The following is a 16545-nucleotide window of genomic DNA, read 5'->3' as shown; positions in this document are numbered from 1 at the left end:
GTGTGAGTACTTAAATGGTATCCCTCTCTTTTTATTCTGGAAAATGTAAAATAATATCATCTATTTAACATTGGTTTGGATAATATTCTCATTTGAAAACTCTTCAGGGTAACATTCATCAGCTTGGTATTCTAGGCAAATGGATTCATAAATCTGTATCATTTAGTGTTAAGATAAATGCTAATCAGTGGCATCATTTATTAAGTGAGGACCATATGTCTGCTGTGGAATAATACTATTGTCAAGATGCCCCATGTGCATTTATCATTTGAAAGCTAAACAGACTGATCCATGTGTACTCTTAACAGAGGGAGACTTCTCAATTGGCACATTACTCCAACATTCTGATACATTTCTATTCTTCCTCAGTTTCAGTTGCCTGCATTTTGCCTACTAGTCCTTAGTGTAAACATAATGTAGTATGGTATCAAAACTCCTTCCCTCATAGTTTTTTTTTTAAAGATTTTATTTATTTATTTATTTGACAGAGAGACACAGCCAGAGAGGGAACACAAGCAGGGGGAGTGGGAGAGGGAGAAGCAGGCTTCCAGCCGAGCAGGGAGCCGGATGCGGGGCTCGATCCCAAGACCCTGGGATCATGACCTGAGCTGAAGGAAGATGCTTAATGACTGAGCCACCCAGGTGCCCCACCTTCCCTCATAGTTTATGATATCCCTACCAGTGCTATGGAGAGAACATAAATCCCTTTCTCTCCTGCCTGCAAAATGGAAAAGATAAAGGCATCATTCTATTTTTGTATATATTTTTTATTTTTGTATATTTTCAAGTGCACAATTTTCAGACCAATATATCATACAATATATAATACTCTTCCATAAATGAGAACAAAATTTTTTTTCACTCATAAGTAAGACTAGGTCTAATGTTTCCTTTAGCAGAAAAGCAAATATGAAGTAAAAAGCTATTACTCTTTATTTTGGAAAAGGTTGCATTGTGAATTGAATAATACCTCTGACCACTGTAAGAATAAACCATACATAGAGTTGAAAATGCCCTGTAGAGATTGTGCTAAGTGAATTATTCAAATACATCCCTCAAAGAGCAGATCTAAAATGTTGGCATTCCTCATAAAGGTTGAGTGGTATGTAACTCATTTTCCATTACACAATTACTCCTTGCATTTCTGCTCAAGTGGTGGCCTTCTTTCCAGCTCCTTGGTCTCATCTCTTCAGCCCCACCCATTCTACACACTGATGTCAGAATATTTCTGTGCATTTCACACTTGCCTTAGCGTCTCTATTGGCTCTCCATCACTTTTGGGATTAAAAAAGGAATTCCTTACAATGACATTCAGGGCCTAACACAACCCAACTCTAATGTCCCTTCATCCTCTCCTTCCATCTGTTTTATGATCTAGCCACCCAGGACTACATGAAATTCTCTGAACATTCTCTGAAATTCTCTTTGTGCTTTTTCAAGCTAAATCCTTTGCCTCACTTGCCTTTTTCCTGCTCTTGTCTTGTCGACAGCTTCCTATAAATCATAGCACTAATATTTCCGCTAACTGAAGCCATCTCTGATTTTCCTTAGCAGAATTAATCCGTGGCAATTTCCCATTTCTCCTACCACTCTTTTGTAATATCTTTCATATGAAATTATGGTAATAGATCTGTTTTTTTATTTGTAAAATAAATAAAATATGTATTGAATATATTTGGGCAAAAAATGAATAGACTATTCTCCTTGATCAAAAGTTCACAATTTTGGGGTGCCTGGACGTCTCAGTCAGTTAAGCATCTGCCTTCGACTCAGGCCATGATCCCAGGATTCTGGGATCGAGTCCCATGTTGGGCTCCTTGCTCAGGGGGGAGCCTGCTTCTCCCTCTCCCTGCTGCTCCCCCTGCTGTGCTCTCTCTCTCTGACAAATAAATAAATAGATAAATAAATCTTAAAAAAAGTTCAGTCTTATGTTATAAATTTAAGAAGATTAAAATAAATAAGTCCATTGTCTGATGACAAACTGAGGTTCCTAACATAGTGCTTGTCAATTTGTAGGTTTATTTTCTTTTATTATTTATTTATTTCTTTATTTATCTTTTTTTTTCCAGAGAGGGAGAGATGGGAGAAGGGGAGGGGCAAAAGGAGAGGGAGAGAGAGAATCATAAGCAGGCTCCATGCCCAGCACAGAGCTTGATGTAGGGCTTGATCTCATGACGCTGAGATCACGTGTAGGTGTAGTTTATTGGGCGATTTGAATTTAGCTGAGTGCCAAAGAGGACACTATGCCAACAACAGCCTGCAGTTTATTTATGCATTTGGTAAAATAATATTTAATTATTTAAAAGAAGGAGGCAAAACAAATAACTTTGTACAATTCCAATTTAAGATTGTGTACTATGGCTAAAACAACCACTTTTAATGCTTCCAACTGAAGGTATTATTGTGGCTCTATAATCATAATTCTGACATTGACTTGATAGAAATTGGAGGGGGGATTCAGACGTATATATTGCAAAGTTGTTTTAAGATTGTATTTTTTTTAAAATAATAAATATAACTTTATGGTTCTTGACTGTCTTTTCTTTACATACCCTTGATAAGAGAATATATATATATAAACATATATATATATATATATATATATAGAAAATAAAAAGGTTCAGCCTCACACTATGGCATGGTTGAAAACTCCTCTTTATACCCTTGAGAAATTCTGTCATTTAAGTGCTCAAATAAATTTGTCATTCTTTGACAATAATCATACTTTGAATTACAAAACATGACTTATTCAGATCATACAAATTGTTTTGTGAAACAAATGTTCAGATAAGTAATTGTGGGATAGAATTGTTTCCACTAGTTTCAGAATTGACATTACGTTGTTGTTCTATGAAAATCTTACTTTAGTAATAGTACAGTAGTGCATTGCTAATGGCATGCTACCATGTACCAAACTCCCTCCTATAGTGAGAGTAGGAAGAAAAATATGGTATCAAGGAAATAAAAGGGTGAGAAAAAATGAAACAATGGTAAAAATTATTTTGAACAAAGTTCCACAATGATTTTTAAAGTTGGCAAGGAGTACAATGAAATGAAATACTTTACAAAGCAGGGATGCCATTCCACTATTTCTAGATCAATTTTCAAATTTGTACAACTCAAAGTTAACCTTGGGATACAGAAAATAAGTTTAGATAATGGAGAGGACAGAATGATGGGTCTTTTTCAATTAATACAATGTGATATGTATTTAAGCTTGTTGTTGTTCTTATTTCCAAATTGTTTGCCCAGAAACATGATACTTAGTATAATTCTACTGTGTACATAAATTGCTGTTGCCAGTTCTAGCCACCCCTATAGACGGTTGTTGGTTTTGTGGATATAAATACAAAACTAAAACCATTTCTCCTACCTGATGCCTGATTGGCAAGAAATGACTTCCTTTGAATCCAAATTGATATTTATATTATTATGGAAGAATAATTTAAAGATAGAAAAGAAGCTGTGAAAGTAAAAATAGAGAAAGGGCAGAAATTCTTTGAAGATATAAAGCATACAAAAGCAAAATTAATACTTTCAATTTTGTAGCTCTTGTATTAACATGCCTTTTCTTTGGGAATTCCTAACTCTTCCTGGCGATAAGCACTTCAGGAACAGATTACATGTAATCTAGTACTTTATTTGACCTTTAATGTTTCCATGTTACTCTTTTTTTAAAAAATTTTTTATTGTTATGTTAATCACCATATATTACATCATTTGTTTTGGTGTAGTGTTCCATGATTCATTGTTTGTTCATAACACCCAGTGCTCCATGCAGAATGTGCCCTCTTTAATACCCATCACCAGGCTAACCCATCCCCCTACCCTCCTCCCTTCTAGAACCCTCAGTTTGTTTTTCAGAGTCCATCATCTCTCCTGGTTCGTCTCCCCCTCTGACTTACTCCCCTTCATTCTTCCTCTCCTGCTATCTTCTTCTTTTTCTTTTTTCTTAAAACCACATGATGTACGCTGGTAATATTGCATGGATAGGAGATTATATATAAGTTGAATCTTATGTAAGAGTTAATATTTCTTTATTTTTCTCTTCTGAGGGAGGAAATATGTCTGATATGCTTAACAAACTTCCTCAAATTTTGGCGGCTTAAAACAACTTATTTGTTTGTTTCATTATTCTGTTGGCTCATCTGAGTGGCTCTCCCTTGGAGTCTCTTAGGTAGTTGCCCTCAAATAGCAGGTGAGGATGGAGTCATAAGAATGTGTTTTCACTCATAGGCCTGATGCCTGGACTGAGAGGGCCGCAATCATGGTGGCTCCTTGAGGATTTCTTTCTTTACACGGTTATCCTGGGATTTCTCATGGCATGAAGTCTCTTAGATCAGATTTCTTACAGGGCAGGTGGTTCGCCCCAGAGCAAGCATTTCAAGATTAGGAAGTGGAAATAGTAAGTCTTTAAGTGCCCATCCTACAAATTGTCACAAATTTGGCACAAGTGCCATATTTGTCAGAGTAGTTGCAGAGTCCTCTCAGATTCAAGTAGAGGTAACACAGATTTTACCTCTCAATAGGAGGAATGTCAAAGAATTGTAGCCACCTCTAATCTGCACCTGTATTAACATTACTCGTGGCCTATTTAGTGTCAACATTTCATGCCTTCTTAGTAGTTGAAAACCCCTATGCAATTTAGCTATATCGGCCCTAGAGTATCCACACTGAGACGCACACACAAAAAAAGTTCTTTGCATAATTTGCTTTCTAATCAATACAGAGTTTCAGTTTATGAAAAAAAAGTTCAAACTATTCCCTTTCACCTGTTACTTGGTGTGCGGCTGTATGCACTGTCACTACCTAATAGTCAAACACCAATCCAGAGGAGAGGATGTAGGAGAAGAATCATTTATTCTTCAATAAAATCTATAGAGAATACATATCTCTACATTTATAACACATGAAACAGGACTTTGAGAGAACTGGGTCACATATGTTTCTGTCAGCAGAGTGTAAAAATTAGAGGTCATTCAGGTTCCAGGGAAAAAAACGACCAGGGTAGACCAGCTTCTTCCTAAACCTTAGCTAAAAATAGCAACACAAGGGGCGCCTGGGTAGCTCAGTCTTTAAGGGTCTGCCTTTGGCTCAGGTCATGATCCCAGGGTCCTGGGCTCGGTCGGGCTCCCTGCTCAGCAGGAAGCCTGCTTCTCCCTCTCCCCCTCCCTCTGCTTGTGCTCCCTCTCTCGCTGTCTCTCTCTCTGTCGAATAAATAAAATCTTTAAAAAATAAAAATAAAAATAGCAACACAATTAAGTAATGGGACTTTGAGTTTTGGGATTGTGGCAACGAAGATATCGTTATCTTTCTGCCAATATCACACCATCCCATTTATTGTCCTTTCATTTAGCTAATTTACTCCAGGCCTGATAGTGAGCTGGCAACTGAGTCAAATAAGTGGAAATTGAAACAAGGGAAATTTTAATTTTGGGGGTGCAATTTCACAAATTTAGACAGTCGATATAAACAAGAAGTTCTTAGAAATAAATGGAGATGTCAGTTCTGTCAAATAACCTGAAAACCATTAGTTTCAAAAGGAAACAAAACCAAAAATTTGCCAAGAAGCATAAAGTAGAGCCTCTCAAAAAATCATGCAGATGGTCAAGGTGAAGGGCTGTGTAGGCTGGTATCATAAATCAAACATGTTGTATAAGTGCTAATATAGCTAGATAATTATTTTAGCTTGAAACATTTCTTGATCAGGGCATATAGTTTTATCCTAAATTCCACTGGTTGTTCTATTTTTACCCTATTGAAATCATAGGGTTACAAAGTATGGTGGTCAGCATCTAAAAGCAATAAAAAATCAACTTCCAAATACATAAATTAATTTAGATGCTATAAAGTATATTCATACAATACAAACACTTCTTAACACTTCTTCCTTCTATGTCCTGTCCATTTCCCCATATTCCACTGTTACTTCCATATCCCTGCTTCCAAAAGTCTTCACAAATGCCTCCCTGAACCCTATACCGTGTACCTCTCATCTTTTTTACCTTTACTGCTTTTCCTCTTCTCAAGTTTAATTTTTCATCATAATCCATTATGAAGAAAAGAACCAATCCGGCAACTGACAAAATCTTCTTTAGAGGGTTCCAATCTCCCCTTCTCCCCAGGTTGGATTTCCGAGTGGGATCTAAACTAAGAAGTGGGGTGGAGTGGTCACTATTCAGAGATAGAGGAGACAGAATTATGAGAAGAGAGTTGAGCACACTGTGCCCTTTCTCACTTCTGAGATTAAGCTCTGTGAATGAACAAAACAAAATATGTGTAGTTAGATGTAGCTATAAAGGGAGGGAAGTAAACAAAATATATGCAGTTGTGTTACAGAAGATTGTCTCAGAGGGAACTTGCTTCCACTCATCTAGAGAGGTCTGAAGGTGTCAGGCTCACAGAAGCATGCCAGACAAAATAATGTATATCCTATTTCTTGGCAGCTTGTCCAATACAGTAGCTCAGATATTTAATTTTTGTTGAGAAATTAGTTTTTATGCTTAGACTAAAATATATCAGGGTGAGTTTGTTAGATCTTGACCTTATGCTTCTGTTTTCTGCCATGATGTCATTTAAAAATGCATGAACAGTGCGTAGGAAACAAAATTCTGCTGTTAACAGTCGGTTAAACCTGAAAGACAACCAACAGTAGATTATCTCTGGTCCTGATATTTCCAGATCCAACATAACCAACGTTTTTCTATTACGAGTATTATACAAGACAATTACTAATAAGGCAAGATGATCTGGGTCGCTAGCAACTCAGGATAGCTAGGAAAGATAGCTCTTGGTCTTAGGAGGGCCATAGGCAACATATCTGTTGCTGTTCTCCCTGCTGTTGACTTGGGGTATCATCCAGTTGTGGCCTGGTCCATGTACAGGGCTTTCAGATGCAGGGGGCCTCTAGGCCTAAGATGCCAAAGGAAAATGTTAATGAGATTTTACATACTAAATTTCTGTTTTCAAGAAAGTTGATAAATAATATGTAAAAGTGTCAATACTTATCATCACCATGAGAACGTTAGTGATATCGCTATGAAAACCAGAAGACATAGACCCACAGAAGAATCATCAGCATCTGTTGCACAGGTTAGTAGTTATTTTAAGAGGACTGTATGGAGAGATAAGAAATTAACCCATGGCTGCAGAAAGTACATGTACATATAACACTGTGAAACAGAAGTTTTCTTTTAGAATAAATTACAATTCATATAATTAGTTTTTCTTCTTTTTAATCCCAAGTTTTTCAGTGCATGTATGTTCTGTCATGATGGCTGTTACGTAAGGCCAGCTTTTATCATTTTTAGCTAATACTTCATATAGTAAATCAATTAAATAACTTACAAGGTTTTTACATTTTTCTGTTCCATTCATGGAACCAAATTGAAGCTTGAAAATTCATTTTTTGAAAGTAAAATATCTGTTAGTACTGTAAATATTATTTACTAGTACTTAAAGGATTATATTTAAAACTATTCACAGTTTAACAGGAATTTAAATTGGATAGAGTCTAATCATAGTAAAAAATAAATTCTTATTAAATTAAGAAAACTATGGAATAGCTATAACCTTGAACTTGTCTGTGTTGTACACATAATTCATAAATCCAACCAAACTGCAACTGAAATATAAACTGTAATAATGAAAATTCATAAAATTGTTATATAAATGTTTGATGATTAAACTATAATTTTTTTTGTGCTGAAACTAGAATTGAGTACCAACAACAACAAAAAAAGATTCTCAAACATAACAGCACGTGTTTTCTTTGTTGCTCCTAAATAAAACTGTGCAAGTATTTGTTTTTTAAAAAATACACTTTGTAAATAAATTTAAATGGTCTACAAAGGTACTGAACTTTTTATAAACAAAATTTATAAAATTTTGTTGCACTGTGTTAAAAATCATTTAGAAATATTTAATCAAACAATTCAAAAAATTTATGCTGATAAAATTCAGATTTTGAGGCTTTTGCAGATTATAGTTATTGAAAACAAAAGCCCACAACACAGAAAGACATTTAAATTTACCCCTACAAAATCAAGGAATAACCTTAACAAATTCAACTGGATTTTAGATGATGTATAATATAAGACTTAATCTTGAAATTCTGCAATTATAGCTTGGAATATTTTAACCCATATGAGAAATTTTTTGATGTATCTCCCATTATAATTGAATAAATTTACAGTTTTAGAGAAATAAAATTAAATTTAAAAGGCTTTCTAATTTGCATCATCTAAATTTGACAAAACCTTCAAAAGAATCATAAATAACAGAAAACTTATTTGATGAAGGTCATGTCAAATATTTGCTGAAGACTGGTGCTCTGAATAGAGGCAAAAAAAGATAGTACTTGTGAAAATATTTGGGCTGAAAAATTTATACTTCAATATGAAAAAACGGGATATTTTCTGTTTAGTGTAATTTCTTAGCTTATTTTCTTTAATATAAAATAGAATCTACAGTGAAGAGCAAATTGAAGGTGTCAAAATTTCCCATATATCAAACATAAAATACATATTTGAGAAAACAACTAAAAAATTAAAAACAACAATAAATCCATATTAAAAATGTAGTTTTCAGGAAAGTATTAGTGACCCAGTATTATAGACAAATAAGGCTGAAACTCTAAAATACATTAATATGTGCCACGAATTACCATTCCGTTATTTTTAGTGTTCATATTATCAACATAAAGACATTTTTAGTTTTTGCTTGAATGCAGTTATTTTAATTTTTAGAAGTAATCTCACTTTATGAAATGAATTTTGAATTATACTTTTTATAAGTCCACCAATATAAAGTTTATAATCGTAATTAATTTTATATTCTTTTATTTTAAAGTGGCCTGGTTTGGACAATATCTTATACGGTTACCATATAAGATATTGTCCACACATGGTTGGCATGTTTAGGGGTGAGATACACTACAAAAGACTTGTAGCTCGATTTGCGGTTACAGGCAACTCCCAAGTTCCCTTGTGACCAACTGGGAATGAAGATGTAACTGAAAGAGCCAGTGAGCTTGCCAAAAGATTACTGTGACACGGAAGTTAAAGGTCTCTACATGAAAGATTGGATGACATTGAGGAGCGGGAACACTTAATTCCCAAAGCAGTTTCCTCCACTATGGAGGGACATATATAAGAACAACACGCCTAATAATTCTGTCTCTTCCTGTGGTGGTGGTGGCAATCAGTGATCTGATTGGTCAATTTGGAAAGCGGGCATTAGCTTTGTGACCCGCCCTTTCCTTTTCTCTTAGGGAGGAGGGGCTCAGAGGAAGTACCCTCTTAGCTCCGCCCCTCCGGGCTGTACTGTTGTTAGGTGATTTACCTCTGCGCCATCTTGCGTGCGTGCTGTGGCGTCGGTGCCGTCTGTGGCGTCGTTGGTAAGTCTAAGGCTGGGGTTCAGAGTCGGTAAAGCTGCAACATATAAGGCTTGGTCTTCAGTATATTATTTAGCAGTTATAAAGGAATATTTTGGTTTCCCTGCCGCTTTGCTCTTAGTTCTCTCAGGGTAAAAGAGACATTACGAATCGGAATCTCCTCGCACCCCAACATCCAGGATATAGAGTGGGAGTAAAGAGAAAATGAAAAAGGAATTCTGTGTTGTAGGGTGTGGAGAAAGCTTCGGGCATGCTTCTGGCATGGCTAAAGTGGGAGGTGTTAAACTTTGATGATATTGGACGAGGCACTAACCACGTATTTTCGGTGGTAGTGGATTGTTAACAGTTTATGGCAGTTTTTCCACGGGAGAGTGGCTGGCTTTATAAAAGTAAACACCATGCTTTCGGCAGTAAGCAAAGGCAGGCAAGCCTTTGAGGGACTCAGGAAGCAAAATTTGACTGGGAGTGATGAGACATCCTCACTAAAGCATCCTAGTAAGACAGTTCCTACTGCTTGACCTTAAACTCTGAATACGTAATTTTTTTCTACGTAGCCTTGTCTGAGACAAAGTTTAGGTTATAAAGCAAGTGTTTTCATGTACCAGCCTTTTTTAGGTGTCGGTGTTCCTACTATATCCAGCCGTGCCTGCTGGAAGTATTTAGTGCCAGGCCTCGGCTGGTGGCGTAGAAAGTCTTCTCAGATTATGATCCACTCTTAGGTTGTTTTGACCCCCTTTCAGAGTCAAGGGAAGGAATGTTGGAAGGACAAATCTAGGGGTCATATGACTTGTCTGTAGGTTTAAAAGTTGCTCTTACCTTTTGATTGCGGGTGGCTCTGAATTTGATAATTCCATATTGTCAATGACTTTTGATTGCTGAGATTCAAACTCAGAGTAGGAGGTTGATGGCTATCAAATTAAAGAATTGGGGCCCTTTCTGTAAAGAGCGTATACCTTCTCCTTAAATTGGGGATGAAAAACAACTTAATAAAATATTGCAAAAACAGTGGCTTAGAAAGCAGACAAAAAAGGGCTTGTTCTTGGAATGCTTTGGCTCTAATAATTCATCTTGCTTTGGAGTTTAAGGTGTTACGGTAGTTTAAAACTTGTGCTTCAGGTTAATATAGAGTTATGGAAGAATGGAAACAGAAGAAAACAATTTGCTGGAGGAAAATAAAACTTTTTTTTTTTTTTTTTAGAAACTAGAGAAACTAGGGGACGAACGTGACAAAGGTGACAGAAAATAATTTGAAGTTCAAGTAGACATCTGTGAAAGGGAAATGGAGATATAAAGGGATCTAAATTCTCTTCAACAGAGTACTGGAAAAGGGAAAGGTGTTCAGTTATTAGACTGAAATAAGGGCCTAGGTGTAAAAGTAATCAAAAAGAGAAAGAGGCAGGATATCAAATGGAATAATTCCTTCAGAAAGAGTCAGGAAACAGGAAACTATTGAGAGGTCACAGATAAGGGGGGTTATAAAAGGCATTAGAACAGCATCTTAGAGATTGGGAAAGACTAAGAAGACCTGTAGAATACACAAAGTATCATTAGGTGATTTTTTAAAAAGATTTATTTATTTTAGAGAGAGAGTGCTTGCAAGCCAGTCAGGGTGTGAGGGGATAGGGGCCGAGGGAGAGGGGTAGAATCCGCAAGCAGACTCTCGGCTGAGCATGGAGCCTGCGAGGCGGCTTGATTCCATGACCCTGAGGTCATTACCTGAGCTGAAGTCAGGAGTTGGGTGCTTAACAGACTGAGCCACCCAGGAGCCCCTCATTAGGTGATTTTTAAGGTAATACAGTAATTGTAGGTTTTTATAGAAGTATAGTTTGTGCTTAGAGGGAGCATGCCCAAGAATTAGGACTCAAGATTCGGCAAGATGGGGCATATTGAAAAGAGCCAGGCAAGAGGATAACTTAGGTCCAAGCTTGGATGGGCTTAATACTAGTCTGATGGGAGAAAAGTTCCTGTGTGGAATTACGCATCCCAGGGGAATGGAGGAGAAAAAGAACTTTTTTTTTTTAAAGAGTAGATGCTTTAGTAAACTCAGAATTGAGTGATTTCGTTACTGTTGATGGAGATGATTCTGGAATTTAAGAAATAGAGGATTATTTTAGGAAAAAAACCTAATGTCTAAAAGAGATAAAAAGGAAGGCAAGTACTCATTTCTAGCAATCAGCAACAATCCTACATGTTTTGGAGAAGAGACCAAATTAATAGCGGGTTAAGCAGTTAGAAACTTAACTTTCTAAACAGAGTAAATAGTTAAAAAATGAAAACTTTCTGAAAAGTATAGAAGAGCATAGAAGGAAATAAAAACTAGAGGCAGATTTCATTGCTGCAGAAAAATATGTAGCAGAAAAAAATGCTATTCAAGGTCTGAACAATTCAATGATGAAAGACAGTGCCTAGAGGAGCACATGAAAAGGTATTGGTTCTTATTGGGCCTCTAGGGACTCAGGCTTCAGAAACATCATTGCAGCTTCAGTTCAGGAATCGGTTGAGAGTGATTTGCCAGCCGAAACAAATGGGATAAGCGAGAAACTCTCTCTTAAGAGGCAGGCTTCACTAGCTTTGCAATTCCATAACAAGAGATGGTGGAAAGAGCCACTTGTGGTATAGGATTGAAAATATCTGCTTCCTGAAGATAGTAGCCCCTGTTTCGTAAGACAGAGTCCACTTCCAGCAGTACCAGAGTGCCAGAAACTGGGGGTTAAAGGAGGGAATGGAGATGAAGAGGTTTTTAAAATACGTTGCAGAGGAAAATATTGGACTGCAAATAAAATTTGGTGATTCTGGTTGCAAGCTTTTAAACTTTTCTGGAAGGCAGGAATGTCTCAAGTGTCATTCTGTGAGAAACAGCAGTATGCTAAGTGCATTTTGTTCCTAGATATGATGAATCTGTAGTGTCAGAATTAATGTTTTAATAGAAGTTTTCTGGAGTCTGCTACTCACACAAACTGACAAGCATCCCAGTGAAGTTGAAACTAAAAATATTTCCAGGTCCCTTATTCCTTTAGATGCCATTCAATTCTGGTTTCTAAGAACAGAGTGTTTGGGGAATAATCTAAGCTCTGAGAATGGCTTATATTTACACTTCATGGGGCAGGGCCAGTTTTCTTAAGTTTATATATTCATTTACTGTTTTTGAACCATATATCCAAAACTCAAAAACCGTTTAAAAACTAAAATGATATAAAAAAACTATACATTGACAAATCTTCTATCTACTCCACATTTTACTTAGTTGTTTAACAAACACCTCTATAATACTTATTAAGTGCCCAGTACTGTCCTATGTATTTTGCAAGTGTTAACCCATTTATTTTTGGTGTCAGCCCTATTATGTAAGAATTCCTATAATTCCCATTTTATAGATAGGCCCAAAGAGGTTAATTGATTTGTAAATGGCAGAGACCAGACCCAGGCAGTCTGGCTCAAGTTAGGCTAGCTAGGTAAATGATTTAGTAGGTCCTATACTGTATATGCCTCTTGTGTAATTTTTTAAAATGCAAATGAATTCAAATATGAATAATTTTCTTAATTTTTTCCCTTTATCTACAAAAGAAAACAAACTTTATACAGTGCACCTTGTTTTTTTTTTTCACTTAACTGCATATTCTGGACATATTTTCATATCAGTATATAGAGAGCTTCTCATTCTTTTTGACAGCTGCATAGTATTAATAGTGTTATGTGAATGTGTCACAGTTTACTTAAACAGTCTCCTGTTAGTGGACACTTGGGTGACTTCCATTTTTCTGCAATTACAAATAGTGGTGGTAATAAACATATATACTTGTCATTCTTGGCAGGTGTCCCTGTAGTATAAATTCTTAGAAGTTGAACTGCCAAATCAAATATGAGTGTGTATGTAGTATTGTTTATATATTGCCAAATTCCATAAGACTCTTACCATTTGTCATTCTGCTTCATTGTAGCCTCATCAACAGAAATGTTTAGGTTTTTGCTAGTCTGATAGGTGAAAAATGTTTTTTCAGTGTTAATTTTTGTTTATTATTTCATGATAAAATATGAATGAATTGGCTATCTTTTCATTTGTTGAAGGGCCATTTGAATTTCTTTTTGTGTGGATTGGCTTTCATGTTCTTTGCCCATTTTCTAGGGAGCTTTTAGTGTTTTATTTGTTAGAGATCTTCATTTTTATTTTATTGTGAATTCATACAGGAGGCCCTTTGTATCACTGACAGATTTTCTTTAATAATAAAAACACCACCACCCCTGCCTCCAGCTTTACCTTTCTGGTGACATGATAAGAGCTAGATCAGTTGTTCTCCTCAAGTAGCCAAACTCTCCATAGGTGAAGAACATGAAAAAACAATTTTTCCCTGCTTATTATGCGGTAAGGAGGCAGCTATCTTTCTCCCTTTCTGAAACTGGAAACATTATGGACCTGATTCCTAACTATAACACTTTGGTCTGTAAGTAAGATCTCCCCAGAATTCAGATAGCTCTGTGTGTCTCACACCTAGAGATGTCTCCAGGTCCTGGGTCTCATCCCTTCATGAACTGTAAATACCTAGAAATAGTCTGCCCAGCACTTTTTACCCAGTACCTAGGTACCTGTCCCAGAATGTAACCTTTTGTCTTTGGGGAAGATAAGTTTTCTTATCCTTTTGGATCAGAGCAGTTAGCACTCTAATTTGGGGAAGAAATGGCTACAGATTTAATCCTGTAATATATGAAAATATTTTCTAGGAGAAATGAAAAGGTTCTCTAACTTTAAATACATTTTCATGTTGCAGGAGGCTTGGACTTTTGATAGGAACAATGAAAAATCCAAGAATGTTTTATTTTCCTACACATAGATGATATCATTTTTATCGTTTCTGCTGAATAAAGATATTAATACTATGCCTGGGGCATAGCAAATACTCCACAAATGATCCTCATTGTAATAATAATTATGCTTATTATTTTAAGATATTAAAAAATGCCTGTGTCCATGTTGCAGAAAGAATAAAATGGAAATTACTGTTATACTTATTTATTTCACTTGTGAAATGAATTTGTGGCTAAAATTTAGGTTGGATGTTGTTTGTCATGAGCCTTGAAATCTACAGAGAGGAGTCTGCATTTTCCTCATAGAAGGCTGTTTAGCTCACAAATTATTTACCTTCCTTGGTAAAAGAGTACCCCCCCCACATACATTTATGTACATATATCACATATACACACATGCCTCTTGAAATTCCCTTAGGTTTCCATTTTCTCCAGAGCTTTATAAAAATGGATTTTATGCCTACTAAGGCATAGGGACTTTATTCTCTACTAGTAGCTAAACCCAATAGTTGGGAGATAATCTCTTATTTGCTGCCTTTCATAACTCATCTTTTAGATTCTAGTTATAAGGATTCAAACTCTTTTAAATTTGTGTGTTTAAAACTATGACGGTTTTTCAGATAAGTTCAAATAACTATAATACCTCACTGGAAAGACAAAGACAAAGCTACTTCAGATGAAGTACAATATAGAATGTTGTCAATCTGCAGTAGTTGAAAAGAAGGATCAGTGTAGGTTGAAGTATTGATAATATCTGGTGGAGGATATGGTACATGAGTTGGACCTTTTTATGTGAAGTAAAGAGAGAAAATAGTATATCAGGGGTGGAAACTAACATGAACTTTTTTCTTCTAGTGACATACAGTGATCAACAAGAAGGGATGTAACAATGCTTCTTCATGATTTTATAAGATAATTTTAAAGTACACTGATTCATTAGTTACTTCTGTAATTAGGGAACAGAAGGAGATATGCCATCAGCAATGAACCTATCAGGTTAGAACAAAGAGTTTAAGATAATATGCTACGGACAATGTAGAATCATCACAGTTTTTAAACAGGAAAGCAAAAGAATGAGAAACAGTATTTTAGGAAAATTGGTCATTGGTAAATTGAATGGAAAGAGATTTGTGTCGGGAAGACCAATTAGGGAAATACTGGAATAACCTAAGCAATAAATGATGAGAACATCTAATTTAATTTTGGCCTTTGGAACAGAGAATTCAAAAGAAGAATCAACAGTTTTTCTAGACTTAATTTATGAATGGAAGGAAGAGGTAATTTAGAGGTAACTTAAGGATTCGGAAAAAAAGATTATAAATTTGGAAAGGAAAGCAGCAAATTAATTTTTATGCATATTTGGGTATTGGCCGGTGACTATATCCAGAAGTAAAAATCCCTGTATAGACATGGAACATATATTTACTGGAACTCTAGTTAAGAGATAAAAGTTTAGAATTCATCAGTCTGAAGGTGATAGTTGTTACCAGAATGAGTAAACCTTCTGAGTTACAAGTCCAGAGAGATTTTAGAGAAATAGTTCAAAGAGATTTAGGAGGAAAAACAGAGAGGTGAGGATCAGAGAACATAGGCAGTATAGCTAGGGAAGCTGAAGAAATAGCAGTGTCCAATTAAGGCAGTGGTGCATGCTGGCCTCGGCGGGTCATAACTGGTGTTGTGGCTGGCCCGGCCCTAATGGTTCTTATTACGGGTGCAAGACGCTTTCTGCAGTAACCATCAGGAAACTTTGCAAAAAGGTTTATTATTTATAAGTCTTGTAAATTACATGGCACACTTGGGGCCACATGGCAAGGTCAAGTTGGGGGAGGGGAAGGAGGGAAAGAAGGAGGAAGGGAAGGAGGAAGGTAGTGTGGGCCTGGGGTTCTGCTTTTATTGGGATTGAGGGTGGGGGTTCTAGGGTTTCTCCAGCTGTTTATTGGTGAATTTACAAGATAGGAGTGGGAATTTAAAGTGCAGGAAGAGAAAAAACAAGCAGCCCAAATGGACAGTTACAAAAATCAACCAAGATCTCTCAAACAAAGAAGCCTAGAGAGTGGCCTGGCTCTTTACTTTAGTGGCTGACAATGTGTTTGTTCAAGATCACAGTCTTTGAAGGCGATGTCTCGTTGAAGCCTGTGCCTCATTGATCAGAACTTAAGTTGGGCACTTGAATTACAAAAAACCCAACTGTCAGGGCTTAAACAACATGTTAACTATATCAAATTTTGATGGGAGGTGGAAGAAAATGAGGTCTGAGAAATCCTCATTAATCTCTTGGTTTAAAGTATTTTCCAGGATGGGGTGGAGTGTGAAATTGGGAAGCTTGAACTCTTACAGCCATGTAAATTTGC

General features: G+C 36.2%; 1 protein-coding gene across 11 annotated transcripts in view; it reads left to right on the top strand.

Moving 5' to 3' along the window:
- Positions 1 to 9281: 9281 nt before the first annotated feature.
- Positions 9282 to 16545, top strand: part of LOC113925088 (cytochrome c oxidase subunit 7B2, mitochondrial) — a 147699-nt gene continuing 140435 nt past the window's right edge. For all 11 annotated transcript variants that reach the window (XM_027599621.1, XM_027599611.1, XM_027599610.1 and 8 more), the window contains exon 1: positions 9282 to 9397. The gene's annotated coding sequence lies outside the window, so the exon portion shown is untranslated. The remainder of the gene's footprint in view (positions 9398 to 16545) is intronic.

This window comes from Zalophus californianus, chromosome 2 (genome assembly GCF_009762305.2).
Source record: "Zalophus californianus isolate mZalCal1 chromosome 2, mZalCal1.pri.v2, whole genome shotgun sequence".
Classification (NCBI taxonomy): domain Eukaryota; kingdom Metazoa; phylum Chordata; class Mammalia; order Carnivora; family Otariidae; genus Zalophus; species Zalophus californianus.
Note: the sequence above shows the minus strand (reverse complement) of the source record. Positions and strands in the feature narration are given on the sequence as shown.